Source organism: Manis pentadactyla, chromosome 2 (genome assembly GCF_030020395.1).
Source record: "Manis pentadactyla isolate mManPen7 chromosome 2, mManPen7.hap1, whole genome shotgun sequence".
NCBI classification, from domain to species: Eukaryota; Metazoa; Chordata; class Mammalia; order Pholidota; family Manidae; genus Manis; species Manis pentadactyla.
In genome coordinates, this window is record NC_080020.1 from 212,323,633 (window position 1) to 212,339,893 (window position 16,261).

Consider the following 16,261-nt stretch of genomic DNA (forward strand, 5'->3'; position numbering starts at 1 on the left):
AGTCTTCTTAGGACCAAATTTAATTCTTCTCTGGGAATTCTTGGGTACTGCTGGCTAGAGCCTGAATGAATTCCTCTTACATACCAGGCTGGGGAGGTAATGGAACCTTAAGGGTAAAACTCTTAAGTCTATCTTCTGATCTCTACTCCTTTGAGCTTCAACACCTTAGTCACAGTGAGGAAAAGGGAATGTGGGAAGCAAGCAGCCTTTAAATGCCCCTATTTGTCATAATCCATGTAACTATGAAGCTTATGGTGGTTTCAAAATAGGTCCACAGATTCTTTGATACTCCTTTCTCCAAAAAAATGGAATCTAACCTTCCCTTCATATGTGGGTTGGGCTTAGAGACTCACTTCTAACAAATGATACTACGTAACAGCAGTGATACTACCTAACTTCCAAGGTTAGGGCATGAGAAGGATACCAGGTTTCCCTGGCTGCCTCTCTTAAGGACCCTCATCCTTGGGATCTTACACCATATTCTGAGGATTCACAGGACACATGGAGAGGCCAGATGTCAGTTTTCTGGCCACAGCTAGGCCTTCAGCCAATGGTCAGCCTCAGCAGTCAGCTGTGTGAGTGGGTGAGCCTTCAGATCATTCCAGCCAAGGCCCCAGACAGTGGAACAGAGAGAAGCCATCCTGAAGGTGCTTGGTCTGAATTCCTGTGCCACAAAATCATGAGAGACAATAAATCATTATTGTCCTAAGCTACTAATTATTGGGCTAATTCATTATGCAGCAATAGACAATTGATATAAAGCTGTTCCCAGCTGCCTCAGTTTTTAGGGCTATTCCACTCACACTGCAAAATGTCAGAGGGTGAATGAACTAGAGTACCATGTTCTCATTTGTTGACTGTTACGCAATACGGACAGTGGAGACTCCTACCCAATGCTGGAGCATCCTGCGCATGGGAACCTGCATGTCTGTACCCATGGAGACCTGGAAGGTCAGTGATCTGTCCGCAAAGAGGGGGACCACACCGGCCTCGGCGTTGACTGAGGCCTTCCTGGACATCTCAGGTCTGAGCTCCATCTGTCAATCCTGCCCCCTGCTGGCTGCCAGAGTTGTTTTATTTTTCTTCCTCAGCTCATTGGCACTTAACATTAGATGGTGCCTCAGAGTAACAGTGGGGCCAGTACCCTGCGGCTTCCTAACTGGGGCTGCGTGTCACTGCAGCAGGGACTCAGTAAGGGCATGCATGGACTCCCTGGCCTTGCTCTTTGGGTCTCAGGCAAAGAGCACACCTCAGTTATTTTGGGAGACTTTAACGTTCCCCAAGTCCCTGCTGTAAGGTAATGAATTTGACACACTTGCTATCTAACCTGCCATATGCTCATTTCAGAGCAGGGAGGGCGACCCGCCCAGAAATCTCCTCCTGCCAACTTCCCTTTGGGTGGGGCCCTGAAAATGCTTACTCAGGCAGCAACATCAACCTGTTCCTCCTCCGGAGCACGTTCCCACCCCTACCCAAGCTTCTCTACTCCCAGCACGGCTCTCTGAGAACCTTTCCAGCACAAGTACTCTGTCCTGGTGCTTCCCAGATGTTCAGTCCCCAAGACAGCAGCTGGTGGGCGAGCAGGGTGCTGGCCCTGAACCAGCCTGACCAGCCTACTTTGATTCCGCAAGGGAGTCTCAGGAATTTCTTCAATTTAGTAACTCCTGTAACCATTTTCCGCTTGGAACCTCCAGTTCTGAACCATATTGTCTCTCAGAAATTGTAATTCCAGCCATAGCCTCTCCTCTACAATGTCCCTCTGGCTTTCCAGTGGTGTTCCTGGAAACGTGCTCATGCCGGGTTCTCTGTCTCTCCCCTTTCAGGCAGCCAGGATGAAAATGCAATTTGACTCACATCCGCAGGTATGATGGTAATTCAAAATGCAACTGGACACTGCCCCTTAGTTTCAAATCCTTAACAGCAATCCTCCACCCCCAAGTCACAACCCGCACAAAGTCACCCTTCAGGTACACTTTTAGAGAGGTCTAACAGTGAATGAGATACAGGCATTCCCCACTTTGTGATAGTTCGTGTTATGCCAACTTGCTTTTACGATAGACCTACTAAATACCTGTGTTCGCTAACAAGAAATCCAGAGGATTTTTGTTTTCAGGAAAAGGGCAAAAATAGCATTCAGGATTTGTTCTGCAGTAATTACAGAGGCACCTGTACCCCAAGCAGCAAGAGTCACCCCCACCAAGCTCCTTCCTCTGGATCCACACTCAGCATCAAGCCGCCATGGCCTTGAGCTGTGTCTGGGGCATCTGTGCTTTATCCCCATTTATTTTGTGCATCTGTTATAAGATGTGTCCTAAGGTATCAGAAAAGCCTAAGAGGTTATTTTTTGGGGGTCTGGGAATGCTCAAAAACTTTCCCCCATATAAATTAATTCTTCACTTAACTCCATTTTGGCTTAGGTTTCATAGGAATGAATTAGTTTTGCATAGTGGGGGGAACCTGTACAGTGTATTTTTCTAATGTTTAATGGCTGCATCGTGTACCATGGATGTACCACAATTTGTTCAACTAAACCCCTATTGAAGAACATTAAGGTAATTATTTTTGTTACCAGACAAACAGCTGAACCTTGGAAACACACTTGAATGCTTTCCCTAACAGGAAAGTGAAGAAGCTGTTTCTTACCAAGCTAACCATGCCTTTGGAGCTTATTTTGCCCCAGCCTGAGATTTGCTAGAATCCCCAAAAGTTGTGATCTCTGGGAGTGGGCCAGTCAGGGAGGCCCAGGGGCAAAAATTACAACCAGCACAGCCTTTGAGGAATGGATTTTCAAATCAAGGAGACTGAAGGGCAAACCTCTAAAACATCCTCTGATGAAGTGTAACCAAACTTCCCTGTACTTTCCTCCAGTTATATAATCCTCAGAACCCCCTTTACCCAGCCATGGCGTTTGTCTTCTTGGATATGCTGTGGCTGATGTCAGCCCCTCTTCCATCCATTCAGGAGGGAAACACTATGCTGGATAGTGACAGAGGTCTAATCAGAGCCCAGGCTTGATGGGAGACCGCAGAGGATGGCGGGGACGCAGGAAGGCTGTCAGCAGTGACTGCTGTGTGCCAGACACTCGACACATTCTTACCCTCTTAGTCTCAGGGCAGGCCTGTAAGGCGGGTGCTGTATCCAATTTTGTAGATGAAGGGACTGCGGCACAGAAATGTCATGAAACCAGCCCAAAGTAGGCAGCTAGTGAGACCAGGATCTGAACCTGGCAGTCTGACTCATGCTCCTACCATGACACTGGCTGTTTTTCAATACCATTGAGGCAGAAGTAGTGGAAGAGTCGAGGTAGATAGAGTTTTGCGACTGTCACAGGGACTAGAGTCAGGAGCTAGAGACACCCACCTCTGGGAGGAAGACAAGATGGCCAGGTGACAAGGTCACCAGGACAGCTGTTGGTCCCTGGAGGTAAGGGAGCCCTAGTCCCTCTGTCCCCAGGCTGGGAGAAGCACAGCTCTGATGCTCTCCCAAGCTCCCTCACGCTGTATTAGGCCTCCAGTAACAGGAGCCAATCTTTGTTTCCTAGGACCTGAAAGGGCCTAACCGACTTGCTTTATTATGTTAATTGTGCAGATAATCATGGTGAGCTAAATGGTAACAGAGAAGAAAAAAGATTAGGATGAATTAGCCAGGAGCTCCAGGGCCCCTGAACAGGCTATCAAAACACAAAGGGACTGGAGTCTTGCGACCTTTAACTCTGACAAAGTGGCCTCTGTAACTTCAAGAGTCTGTGTGTCGACATTACTGCCAACTGAATTTCCATTGTGCTTCACAGTTTCAGTAGTTTTTCTTGTCTTCTGTGTAATTGTCACACCAACCCTAAGAGGCCTGCCAGATAGGTATTACTGTCTCTGTTTTACAAACGAAGAAGCTGAGGCCCAAGGACGGTGGGCATTGTCCAACGTCAGGCAACTAGAGTAGAGCAGAGCTGGACCAGAACCCATGGCTTTCCAGTGGCGTGCAGCAGCTGGGTCTGATTGGTTCTTGAGGGTCGCGTGTTCACATCTCCTCCTAACTCTGCATTCAGGGACATCACTTAGTAGCTTGAAATCAGTCATGGTGGGAGTATTTACACCATGGAAATCAGCAAACAGTATACATCCCAGCTCCCCCACTATCCCAGCTACCCAGATGTAACTCCAGGGAGAGGAAATCTGGGGGCAAAACACCTCTAAAACTGAAATCAGTCAAAGGGAGAAATAAAGTTTAAAACCCATTTATTGCTTACAAACTGTGGTCAGGGGCCATTTCTCTCTCCTGCTCCAGAAGAAGCAAGCAAGACCTCCCCCTAACCTCTCAGGTTCAGATAAGCCCTGGGTTGCCTAGGTAATTACCCACTGATATGGAGATGAACTACCCCTATCCACCCCTGAGGAATGCCTGTTGATATGCAGATGCACTAAAGCCAGGTGAGATATTCTGGAAATACTACAATTTGACCCTCACCAGAACTGGCAGTTAAACATTTACCACCACATCACTGAGAGTATCTCAATTGTTTTCAGGTTGGTGCTAAAGAAAACATATGGCCCTTGAGATAGAAGATGAGCTTAATAACTGGAGTGGGAAAGGGCTGGCTTCCGAAACCACTCAAGTTCCCCCATTGTGGCAGCAGAAATCATAAGAACATTTATTTTGTGCTTCCTAAGTAGCAGGCTGTGTACAATGTGCTTTGCACACTAATTTATTCCTCATCACAACCCTATTCTAATGATGAGGATGTTTGAGAAGTAAATTGCTCAAGGTCACAAAGCCAAAAGGTGGTGAAACTGGGAATCAAATCTAGGTCTGTCTGAATTTCTTAATCATGGTGTCACCATCTTAGTTACTATTATGATTTCTTAAGTAAAGTAGGCTTCTCAGTTCTACAGACTCCTCCTTCTCCCATCTTGTAAATAAATAATGGAATTATAACTCGAATCAATCAAGACAACTAATTTCTAACAGACAATGAATATTTCAAGGACCATCTCAAATATCAATAAAATTGCATAACCTTTTGGACCATTTTAGCAATTTAAAATCATGGCCTATAGAGAATGTCAGAATTAATATTCTGTTCTCTTATTATTTCAACCATGGGAGACGTCTTACATGATAACTGGCTTTTAAGCATCCACGATCTAATTTAATTTATTTATGAATACCTTGTGTTTATATTTCATGGATATTGTTTTAATTATTAAATCACTACATCTTGAAAAGATGTAATTTTGTTACTGAGCAAATGTTCTTCATGTCGATGTTTGTAATGCCATTTTAAAAGTGTATGAGGATAAAAAGATTGCCTAGGTTTCAAAGACAAAATTTGTTACATTTTTCTGGAAAACATTTTGTCAGAAAATAAATACTACACATGCAGAACTAAAGATCTAAAGTTATTATCTTGACGATTATGGGAAAAACTCCACCTGCTAATGCACTTTAATCTGTAGTGTTCAGAATTAAAATCCTAATTCAGAGAGAGAGGCTGATCTGAATTAGATAACTTAAGTCAGGAGGGCAGTGTCACTGCATCAACAGAGCATGGATGTGGGGCTTGGTAGCATGGATTTGGTTTCCAATCCCAGATTAGCCGTTTTCCACCTGTATGACGTTGGGTGAGTTACTGAATTCATTCTGAACATCAGTTTCCCTTTTTAAAAATAGGATCAACAATACCTACCAAACAATAATTACAGTAAAGGTAGAACTGGTTATATAATTTTGGGGGTATGTGCAAAATGAAAATTCAGGGTCCCTTGCACAGAAGTTATTAAGAAATTCAAGACAACAGCAGAGCAGTAAACCAAGTAGAGGGCCCTTCTGCACTGCCTGGGTCATATGCCCACAAAGCTGGCTAAGGAGTAAGGATTACATTAAATGCCACATGCAAGCTACATCCTACTTGGGAGGTGCCTGAAGAATGTCAGCTATTTCTGTTTTGGCTCAGTCTGCTACATTATTTTTACCGAGTGTGGAAAAGAAATCTAATAGTCACTTTTTTTGGAAGATAGGTGCAGGTCAAGCTTCACAGAATAGATTCATGGGCATCTAGTACAGGAAGGATTCAAGGGCACAATAGTCCAGAGTGGAGTGAGGTACAGAACCCAGGAGAGCGGTGCCAACCCCCAGGCTGATGTCACACCCCTCCCGACCCTTTTAGGTATCTGTCAATTTTTGGAAGAGGAATCGAGAACACAGGATTCTGTTTCCTAGTGGAGGTCTTGAAACCATAAAGCTAATCTCATTGGGCTTTGCACTACATTGAATTAAACTTCTAAGTCTAATTTCACCAAATAAGGTTACCAGGAGAACAGGAAGTGAGGCTTGATAACTGAGTTCACTGTCCAGAGGGAGTCAGGAGAGAACAGAAAATCAATTTCCTGACTGTGGAGAAGGGGGTGAAGCTATTCTGATAGGTTGGGAGTAGCTTGTTTCTTTGTAAGGAGACATTTCTGACAGACTTTGTGCTCAGAGGGGCCCATAATGGTTTTCTGAATACTTTCCTTTTGGGGTCCTCTTCATGGTGGGCTGATGGAGCCTCTGCTGACTTTGTTCTTACCTACTGTAGAACTGGATAGGAGGCAGAACCACCCTCCAGGGGGCTTGTGGAAATGTAAACAAGCAGTTTTTCCCTTCTAATGTGGTGCACTAAAGCACCAGACCCTCTGGCATCTTGATCTTAGACTTCTTAGCCTCCAGAACTGTGAGGAATAAATGTTTGCTGTTTAAAGCACTCAGGCTATATTTTTGTTGTAACTGAGCAAATGGACTAACACCTGATCATAACTTGTCCAGGGAAGCTTCCAAAACTAAGCTAGAGATTAGAAAGGTCCATGTCCCTGGGGTAGAGGCATTCATGGATCTCACCTCGATATTCCAGGGAGTTTCTTTCGGATCATTTTTTAAGTGTCAGTGTCCAGCTTTCTCCTCAAAGTCTACCACTTTTATTCTCACAGCTCCCCATTTTCTTCCCTGGGCCAGACAGGACTGCCTCAACTTCTCAGTGGTCTCAGAGCACTTTTCACTTCACACCCTGCTGTGCATTTCTACCTGAATAACAACTTAGAATTGGCTTCACAGTTTGCGCCTCATCCAGCTGGTAGACCCAGGCCTCTGCTCCATTTTGTGTGTCTTGGAAGTGTGATACAACTAGGGTTGTTTTCTAAAGTATTTTTACACAGGTTTTCCTGAGGGGGTATCTGTTCCTCATTTGCTTTAGCTTTAGAATCCTCCACAGCACTTAGCACAGTGCCTTACATGGGCCAGGTGCTCAAGTTGGTAGTCTAACAACAGATCTTGTTGGACTGGAGTTTACCTCACTGCTAAGACCAGAATCTGGGAAGGAGGAGGGTCCCAGTGCAACACACAGGCTAAGAAAATCAGCTTTGGGATATTTTGTGATAATAACTATGGAATCAGACTTGCTGTCAACTGGAGGCTTTCCCAAACAAACTATAACCTGGTGTCTTAGTCTATTTGCTCAGCTGCAACAAAAATATCATAGACTGGGTGGCTTAGACAATTTATTTCTCACAGTTCTGGAGGTGAGGAAGTCCAAGATCAAGATGCCAGAGGGTCTGATGCTTGAGCACACCAAACAAGAAGAAAAAAACATGCCTCTTACATTTCCACAAGCCCCCTGGAGGATGATCCTGCCTCCAAGCCAGTTCTACCTGTGAGGGGAGCAGGCACCAGGGGTCACTGCTGGGGCTGGGATCAACCACTGGTGGTGCACCAGTCTTTCTCTTTTCACTCCTTTAGATAACCTCCCACCCATAATGCTGACCTTGTACACCAACAAGGAATGAGGCAAAGCATCCAGGATATGTTCTATTCCTTTCCTTCCTCCCCTGCAAAACTCTGCCTCTTCGAGGACAGGAAGAGGCAACAGAAGGACTCAGAGGCCTTAGATGCCCTGAGTCTCTGGCTCAGAGGAGAGGAGGACCATCAGGGCTCTCCGTTCTTTCTGGGGGACAGAGAAGGAGAGCAGGGGGGTGTGCTCAGCTGTCCAGCTCACCTCTCTCAGCAACCAGAGGGAGCTAGGGCCCTGCACTGACCTCAGTTGTCTCCAGCTTGCTGTGTGGCCCTCTTTCTGGCTGGCTCTCTGGGCCTTAGGTGTAGTCCCTGGTTTCACAGCTCTGCTACGGTTGGGGCAGACCCAGTTGGCACATCTTTACTGCTTGAAGCCACACCTGGTTCTGCAAGTGTGTGATGAGGGCCCCCGAGACTTCAGGCATGAGATGGGGGGTGTCAACTGCCCTTCTGCAACAAGACTCTCATGTGCTGACCGTGAGGCGGTCACAAGGGTGCTTACTGACAGGCTGGGGAGCTGGGGTGCTCCAGGACAACAGAGGGAGCAAGACATCACTTGGCCCTTTCTTCTCAGGGCAAATGGGTTACTTAGAAGACATAGAACCTTTCCCCAGATGGTATCTTACAGCCTCAGCTCCCCCATCAGGGCTTTGCTCATTTCAGGAGAAGCTGCTTCTCTGGCTACTGGGGAGATGTATTCTAGTCTGCCTGGAAACTGGCTTTAAAGCTGTGAAGCAGAATTCTGAGCTCTTCTCTGGACTTCCTGGCTACAGGGCAGAGGCCTGCTCTGCGCTGATTCCTGGCACTGGCTCTTCCCCTGGGACCACCATCAGCTCTGACCATGACGAGCAGGGCCTTGAGGTGGCCGGCCTGTTTGCTGGCTGGTCTGACATTCCCTCTGGCCCAGCCCATTGGGGATACCCACTGCTTGGAGAAGGAAAATGCCTCCCAGTCAGGAAATTGTCCAGTGGTGCTCCTGGCTGTTCACATTCTAGACTGTACGGAAATGCCAATCTTGTTTCTCACTTGGAAGAGAGAAAATTTTTCTTTTAAGTATTAGTTAACTGTTGTTAGCACTACATTAGTTAACTATTGCCGTGTAAAAAATGAGTGGCTTAGACCAACAAAAAGTATCTCGCTCTGTTTCTACGTGTCAGGAGTGTGGTTTGGCTGGGTAGTCCTGGCTCTGGTCTCCCACAAGGCTGCCACCAGATACAAGTCGGCTTGCAGTCCGCTCAGCTTGGCTGGGGCGGCGGATCTACTTCCAAGGTGGTGCACTCACGTGGTTGGCAAGTCCGTGCAGCTGTTGGCAGGAAGACTCAGTGCCTCTCCCGGGGGCTTCTCCGCAGGCTGCTTGCATGATCCCATGGCATGGGGGCTGGCTTCCCCCAGAGCAAGTGATTCAAAAGGCTGAAGTGGTAGCTGCAATGGCTTTTATGATTCGGCCCTAGAAGTCACACACAGTCCCTTGAACTGTATTCACACAGAGCAGGTGTGATTCAGTGTGGGAGGAAGCTACGCAAGGATATGCTGCGTTCCAGAAGGTGAGGCTCCCTGGGGCCATCTTGGAGGCTGGCTACCACGGGTACCTCCCATATGCCAGGTAGTACACAAATAATATACAACAATCACAGCATACAATTGGCAATTGTTTCATGCTTACTATGTGTCCAGATGCTAAGTACTTACCCTGAGTTATCTCATTCATCTTCAGAATAACCCTATGAGCTTGGGCCTTTTATTATCCATTGGAGAGGTTAGGAAATTGGGATTTGGGGCTGCTAGGTACTGAGGTCATGTGGCTAGTAAGAGGTTGATTGAGCATTCAAGATTTTGTTCTGTGTTCACTATGACTGAATGCTTGCCTGCCTAGGCATTTAGAGCCAAAACCAAGGAGGAGGTGGGCACAGATAAGGAAACTGAGGCTCAGAGAGGTCAAATAACATGGTCAAGTTTACAAAATCAGTAAATGGCCGAGCCAGGGTTTAAACATAGGCCTGACTCCAGAGCTCATGCTCTGCCAACCCCACTGTGTTGCTCCAGAGCAGAGAGACACAGAAATGAGAGAATACAAAGCAGAGGGTAGCCAGCGCATCCAGTGCCTTTGTGCCTATTGAAAGGACGCCCCCTTCTGGGTGGCTGTAGCTCTGCAGGTGCTGGCTTGGCAAACAGTCCCCAGTTTCCTCTTCAGCTAGGGGAAAATCTGAGTGTAGGAAGTCCAGCTCTGGCATAGGAGGGGAATAGGTAGACAAATGGGAGAGAAGAAATGGCCAGAGCATAACAGGGTGGTTGTAGAGAAAAGAAACAGAAGGGAGAAAGAAATAAATAGAAAAAAAAGAAGGGAGAGAAAAAAAATTGAGATGAGGAAAGAGGGGGAAAGAAAGGACAAAAGAAAACCAGATCAAGTGCATGGGGTCTGATTCCTCCTGGGCAGGTGCTTTGGGACCATCTCGAGGTGTGGCTGGGAACTCCGGCACAGCCAGCTGGGAAGCAGAAGCCCAAGGGTGTGGAGTCCTCAGACTCCGTCCAGTTCACCCTCCTCCCCATCCCTTCCCCACCTCCTTCACTAGTGGGGGATTGGGGAAAGAAAAGACATTCCAGTATGCAGCTGGCCAGAGGAAGACTTAGTTTCAGGTAAAATGGCGTAGCAGCAGGATGCACAGCCTCCCTGGGCAAGGCAGGGAGACCCAATTCAGAGGATAATCGCTAGAGTGTAGAGAGCTGATCGAGGGACTGATTACCTAGAAGATAAAACTGGAGCTGTGCATGGTGGCTTTGCTACTGTGCTTCCTTCTACAGGTAATCGTTAAATCTGCAGGTTGAGCTTTGCTTCTTAGTGGCCACTGGTGAATGAACGCCTGCTTGCTTTTGTGTTTGGACTTTTCAGGTTTTACTTTCACACCAGGATATGCAGTAAGAAACCACCTGGAGGGGCTGGTAACTGGAAGTCTGAAGAGTTACGGGGCTTGAGGTGGGAAGTCCTGGATCTGAGTCCTACCAGCAGCTGTGGATGGGCAGCCCCTCTGGCCCAGTGGCCACAAGCGCTCCCACAGCCACGCTTCGCTTGGGCAGCCTGTCCCTCGCAGGAGAGTAAAGCAGAAAAACCACTTTTTTCCTGCCCCCAGCCTCTCCCCACTCCAGTAAGATACCACAGTTGCCAACTGGCTTTCTAAAACATGTATTTGTTTATTTCACTCTTCTATTTATATTCTTTCAATGGTTGCCATCTACTTATAGTATATAATTCAAATGCCTGAGCAGGACCAGTCAGGCCCTTCACAGTCTGCCTCCTCACTGCCTTTTCAGTTTTTGATCGGTTCCTGCGTACCTGGCTGCCTCTGGGCTTTTGCTTATGCTGTTACTTGTTGAAAACCCTTCTCCCTTGATACTCTCCTATTTAACCTTCAACCTGATCATCCATCCAATCATCCTGACTCTACTTCAGTGCTTCCCAAGCATGTCTGCACACTGGAATCACCGAGGGAGATTTGAAAAAGTACTGATGCCCTGTCCCACCATCAGAGACTGGGACTTAATAGGTGTGGAGTGTGGCCTGGGCTTTGACATTTTTAAAAGATCCTCAATGATTCTAATGTGCAGACAAGTTTGGGGACCACTGCCTCACTCTGTACCAGATATTGTAATAGCCCCTAGGACTTAAAGTGGGTTTAGATTAGAAATTTACTATAGATGTAGCAATACATCAGCAAATTCATAATTACTCAAAAATGTATGCAAGAGCTATGAAAGAGGTAAGCCATGGCATTTTTGAGAAGGTATGAGAAGAGCATATAACCCACACTGGTGGGACTGAGGGATGGATGGTCAGAGCTGCTGGGTCTTCAAGGACAAAGAGGGGTGTTCCAGGCAAAGGAGTTACAGGGAAAACTGAACACAGCACAGGGGGCTGGAGAGAGCATGTCACTTACAGGGGTGCACAAGAACTTAAGTGTGATGGAGCTTTGGGAGCGGTGAGCCTGTGGAGGCAGACAGGGCCTTGCAGGGAGTGGGGAGCCAAGGAAGCGGGTGTCAGGAACGTGATCTGGTCTCACTTCGTGGCTGTGAATGTATGGCCAGCAGGGTAATTGGTGAACTGGGAGGGCAGACCGTAGCAACAACAGGAAGACCTTCCCTTCAGGGAAGCCTGCCTTGGGTCTTCTCCCTCTGCACCTCCAGCCCAGTCGTCTTCATGCCACTGGCCCATAGCTCTGTGCCTGGGGAGCGTAAATGCTCATGCCCCATGCCACATAGTGAGGGAAGAAAAGCACAGGCTTCAGAGTCAGACCAACCTATTCAAGACCCAGTGCCCGTCCTTATAAATGGTGTGATATTGGTAAGTCAGCCATGTTCTGATCTTTACTTCACTATAAAATGGAGAAAATGCCAAGCTCATAAGATTATTCTGAAGATTAGACAAAAGATACATCAACGGATTTCGAAATGTAGTACCTGGGCCAGCAACTTTAGCATCACCTGGGAATTTGTCAGAAATGCAACTTCTTGGGCCTTACCCTGGACCTGCTGAGTCAAACTCTGGGAGTGGAGCCAGCAATCTGTTTTAACACACCCTCCAGCTGATTCTAATTCATGCTAAAGTTTGAGAAACTCTGTTATACAGAAACTGCTTCATCCCTGTGCTTGCTTTTCTAAAAGCCTATACTACTCCTGGAAAATGGAAGAATCTCACTGGCCACCTAGCTCTGGCCTCTGTTCCAGTTCCCCTCCTTTTGCTATCCTTCCCAAGTTGGTCATTGCAGACATAGGCTCAGGAGGTCAGGCTTTGACTCAGAGAGAAGGTTCCATACCAGCTGTGTGTGTGTACATGCACATGGGCAGATTTTTTGCCTCTAAGTAAAGCTATTTGACCTTGAACTCCAAGTATGAATTTCCTCATCTGTAATGGGAGTGATGACACTCACAGCCAGTCACTGATCTAAGCACTTTCAACATAGTAACTCATTTTAGCCTCATGACTATGAAGTCAGTATTATTACACTGTTTTTAGAAGTGAGGGAGCTGTGGCACAAACAGTCTAAGGAACTTGCCCAAGGACACACAGTTACTGTTAGAGCTGGGATTTTGAAACAGGCCCTCTGACTGCAGTCGCTCTTAACATGTTGTCTGCCTCCCAAGGCTACTTTGCAAATGTGAATAAAAGCATATGGCCTTTACTGTATTCTGTTGCACTCTGTTGTGTGAAACGCCCCACCCTGAACATACTCTTCTCCCTGCTACTTACAAATTAGAGAATTTGGCTCAGCCATTTCACCTCTGCTGGCCTTAGTTTGCAAATGTTTAAAATGAGAGGTTGGACTGCATGAGGGATGTACAGCTAAAGCCCAAAGAACAAGCTGTGTCTGGCCAGCTGTTTCTGTTTTCAGTTGAAAGAGACTGTCCAGGCGGTATATGCTCTCCCTCCTCACTCTGTAGCCCCCACTGTCCTTACTTGAATGAATTCTCTAGCATCCAAAGACATTTGAGTTTGAGATCAGTAATCAGGCAATTCCCAAAGCTGAGGGCCTGTAATTTACAGTTCTTTCACCTACGCCTTTCTTCTTCCTTCCCAACCCAACCTAAAAAACACTTCACCCGAATGTTTCTGGTGCAGAGAAGGCTCTGAGCCTCAGCTCTCACCTTTCAGTTACTCGGCATGGCTGTCGGATGTGAGCCGTTTTTCTTATGGCCATGTGACTTGAAAATGCTGATTTATATTTGCTTCTGGAAGGGAGACGATGAAGCTTGTTTTAGAAGTAAGGTTAATCCAATTTCAGAATCCATTGCACATGGAAAGATGATTTCTGTTATTTTTATTTATTCTGGAAGATTACCTCTCTTCAAACTTAGAAATTAATCACTTGTTGGAAGAATGAAGTGTTTTATTCTGCTTCATGAGATTATGTACCCCTATGTTGAATGCCTTTCATTTCCTGCAGGAGGGACACATTCAGTATTTATAAAGTGGCTTTCAGGATTTTTACTGGGCTTTGCAAACATCCTTCATATGCCTACTGGGAAATAGGTGCCAGGTGTGCCTGACTAACAATCAGTATAATGCCTGACACACATAATAGGCACTCAAATATTGCTGAATGGATAAATGAAGGAGCAAATACTTTCTAGCAGCTGGAGCCTATATTTATTAACTCACTGAACCTCACCCAATTTTTAAGAATTTTATTTTTAGAATACTGTGGTGGCTTATAAAGAGCTTTCACATATGTTCTCCATAAATTATTTTCCATTATTTTAGAGTTGAGAAATGAGGCTTCAAGAGGTTAACTAACTACAAAGTCACACTGTGGCATTTACTTATCTGTGACTTCAGACTGTCAGTATCAAAATAAAAGCCAATATTAAAAAACTGGAAAACTTTTTTGCAGTTGTGTAAGCTAAAGCTTTAGATACTAAAACAAACATGACAGAAAAAAAGTCACATCACAAAAAATGGCAACAGTATTATCTTAAGAGTATTTTATAGTTTCCAAAGCATTTTCTCATATATAATTTCCTTTGACTCCAACTCTTCCCCACTGGAGTAAAATCATCTTTCCTTCTGGTTAGCAGACTAAGGGCAACTGTGTAGACTGCCCCAGATGTTACTCTTTTCCAAAAGACAGGTCAGACTGGCCATTAAGAACTGAAATTTTTGCATACTCGTGCCATCTACTGGTACTTTTCTGGTAGCATGGGTTCCAGATTTTAAACTTTTCCTTCAGTGTAAACTTCAGCTGGACCTTAGTTTTACTCATTTCTCAGGTCTTTAATAATACTCCCCCTCCCAATCTTTGAAACTCTTTTTCCAAGGAGCCTACTCTAAAACAGGACCTAGGACTTAGGAAAGGGATTGAAATACCTTATTCCTTTTGGCATTTTGACAGGTTTTAGAAATGCCTCTGCACATCTTTCAGTTGGTTTAGAACCTGGGGGAAGGGTGGTGGCTTCAAAGTCTCACAGAATTTTCATGCGTTCACAGGTATGCCTCCACGTTGCCCAGTATATTCTGGGCAGGCTATAGGTACAGAGTGGGTTAGCTGAGAAGGTAGTGTGGCCAAATGCTGATATATCACTCCATGTTGTCTCAACAGTGGGTGTTAAGAGGAGTGAAATTCTGGAGAACAGCTGGAGCTGACCTCCTGACGGGGACACTAGCAGGGTTTCCAAACTGCACCAGTCACTGAAAACCTCTGGTCAGTCCTCAGGAACACAAAAGACCTCCTTTTTCAAAGCTGAACTTTGCTCTGGATGTAAGTTTTTTAATTATTAAAAGGAGTTTGTTTTTGTACTTTGCGTTAAATCCAGGGACAAGAAATATTCATCTTTAGGGTAAATCTGCAGAGGAGTATGAAAATGAGATGATTTATAAACCATTTTTCTCACAATCTTAGGAGCCTTAAAAATCTGGACTAACATTATTATAACCACAGTATGCGACAGTGAGGCAGAGATAAACATAGGAGAAAGAAAACTGGGTTTGAAAAGTAACTAGTCAATACCTATCAGTGCAAATTCTTGCAGGATTCTTCTCAAAAGTAATGGAGGCTTTTGATTTTTACTTATTTAATCACTGACCTGTATTCAATGAAACTTTTAAAATTTTCCTCCTGCTGCTCCATGATAGGAGAAAAAAAGGAGCTTTGAAGACTTCTGAAAGCAAAGTAAAATGTCTATTGTACCAGATTATGAAAGATTCCCTATGGCAAAAGGTCAAGATGGTAACATTTGATAAAGAGCAGATTTCAAGCCTTACTAATTTGCTTAAACTTTCAGCAGTATGTATCAAGAGCCGGAAGGATTTAAAGAACTTTGAAAGCATTCTGGTCATTCTCTAATTTAGAACAAAACTAAATTGTAAAGGGTTGTTTAAGCCTACTGAAAAAACAGTTGATCCCGGGTATTTGCATAATGCATAACAAGTTTTTAGGCCATGTATTTCACTATACCCTAACAAGAATCACTTAAGGAAGGGCTTGTTTTTACAACTCATACTTGAGAAAACTGCAGTTCAGAGGTTAAGACACACACTTCCCAAAGTCACGTAGCTAATAAATCATCAGCATTGAAAACAGGTCTTTAAAATCTAGTCATTTTTCTATGAGCTTTCCCTGAGACTTTTACTCTCCTTATCTACTTACCCATTTTTAAAGGTCATTGCTAAGCGGTTGCAAATCATATCATCTGTTTTCTTCCTAGTCACACTTCTAAGCCTGTAGGGCTTTTACTCCACAACCATGCATTAGTCCCCCTTATCTGCAGGAGATAACATTGCAATACCCCCACATCGATGCCTGAAAATGCATAGTACTGAACTCTCTATATAACTTTTTCCTGTACGTACAAATAATGAGTTTAATTTACAAATTAAGCATAGTAGAGACTAACAATAAAATACAACAGTATACTCTGTTACGTGAACACAGTCTCACAAAATATCCTATTGTACTGTATTTTT